The sequence below is a fragment of the Apium graveolens genome, chromosome 7 (assembly GCF_009905375.1).
Source record: "Apium graveolens cultivar Ventura chromosome 7, ASM990537v1, whole genome shotgun sequence".
Classification (NCBI taxonomy): Eukaryota; Viridiplantae; Streptophyta; class Magnoliopsida; order Apiales; family Apiaceae; genus Apium; species Apium graveolens.
This window is the reverse complement of record NC_133653.1, coordinates 54,006,238-54,008,435: the sequence shown is the minus strand read 5'-3', so window position 1 is coordinate 54,008,435 and position 2,198 is coordinate 54,006,238.

The window sequence follows — 2,198 nt, the reverse complement described above, 5'->3', positions numbered from 1 at the left end:
GTCGGCGTCAAGTAATAGTCTTCCCCGCCATAACATCATAAGATCGAAGTAATAAAGCCATTACAGATCTTTTGCCAGAGAGACAGAGCCATGATCTTAGCATGAACTCTGGGGTCAAAGTCCATGAAAGTTAAAACATGTGTCCTTGAAGGGTCACTATAACTTCAAGGGAAACTATAATGCACACCGCTGCTTCAAGAACTGATAGTGATCATTTTGTTACAAATTTAACTTAGTAATCTTCGTTGTTAATCTAACTTAACAAGTCCATAAATCTATAATATCGATATTGAGTGAGAATCTTAATTTAGTAAGCAGGAGATGGAAATTCAACAATGCTAGTTGTCTTTCCTACTTATCTACGAAACGTTTGGGTACAAATGAAACAATCAAGAAGTCATGTAACTTCCAACTAGATAAACAAAAAACGAATATGTCAATATCTTTATATGATCCAATAATCAAGCAGCTTATACAGCATAAAAAAGAGATTAAAGGTATGAGTTTTCAGAAGGAAAGTCTTGATCTCGTGTTCGTCCCGAGTGGCTTACTCCTTATGTTTGGCTACCACCTGATTCTTCTATACAGATGTCTTAAACTCCCTCACACTACAGTCATTGGCTTTGAAAATAATGACAAGAAGGCCTGGGTTGAGAGCATTATGCAGGCAAAACTTTGTTCTCCTTCAGATTTTTCCTATTATAAAAACTTTGCATTGACTAATAAACTAGTTAATATTTTGCAGGATGGTATTAACAGAAATGCTAGCATGGCTCTGAGCGTGATCGCTTCAAACGTATCCGCTGCAACTTTCTTATCATCAGTTTGTTTAACTCTCAGCTCTGTTATTGGAGCCGTCTTGACAAGCAATTCCAACATCTTGGAAAGCGATTTTATATACGGTGACACAAGGCCAGCAACCATATCTATCAAGTACACATGTCTGCTTGTATGTTTTCTCTTAGCATTTTCGTGTTTCATTCAATCCTCGAGATGTTTCATCCATGCTACATATCTGATAACAATACCTAATAGCAACATTACTGCGAAACAAGTTGAGATAACAGTTATAAGAGCAGGTGATTTTTGGTCATTTGGACTTAGATCACTATATTTTGCTCTTACTTTGTTGCTATGGTTTTTTGGTCCAATTCCTATGTTTGTATCCTCGGTTTTTATGGTCCTGCTTCTACATTACCTCGACACGAATACGACTCCATTGCATCAGCATGCCAAGCATCCGATGATCGGATGACAGGGACACTTGTTGGACGTACGTACTAGAGATTTCTTATGGTTATATAAAGTTCACCGGTTGGTTAACAGGGAGCTTCGACAATAAGGCCTTTTTATTTTCTTTAGGTTGTAAAGATCAGATGCATCATTGGAAAAGACACGGGCTTTTGATATAAAGCATAAAAGGCCCATAAATAAGCCCATTGGTCCTTGTTCACTCAATATGTTATTTCTATGTTTGTACATTATAAACAGGCAAATAAATTTGTACAAATTTTAAGTGAGTTGTGTGTAAAGTGATAGTATTACATGTTCAACAAAGATCAATCGTGCTTAAACTTTTTCATGACAAAGATGGTCATGTCAATAATTTATATTTCATTCATGGAAAATAAGAAATAAAAATAAAAAATTAAACGCATTCAATCCGAATTGATTAAAATTTGGATTCATGAGAGGCATTGGGTAAGATATTTGGGAAAGAAGAAAATGTTAGTAGTGAATTTTATTGTGCCAGCCAGGTTGGAGACAGTACAGTAAATAAAAACACAGTGATGAGGTCTTGAGTAGTGAGACACTACATTATTACTAGTCCTAGTGAATAGAAAGTAGAGGGGGACATTTATAGGTTTCTAGACTTTACAACAGGCTAGGTGTATAATTTTAAATTAGTTAATTTGAAAATTATGCACTATTCTCTTTTTGGTTCCAGCAGATAAATATAAATAAACATACAAAAAGCTCTAGATTTAAGTTTGGCAGGCAAGTTGTCTGGCACGGGGCACTGTAATGAGTAAATTTAAAGATGATAAACTCCTAACAATTTCACTTGACATCTGCTGAAAGTAACAGTGCTTTTATGTTAAACTTGGACAATCACTTTTTATCATTTTTTTACCCTTTTTAACCTACCTACTCCTCATGCTTACCTCTCTCCTTTTTCTTCCCAACCTAGTGCTTGA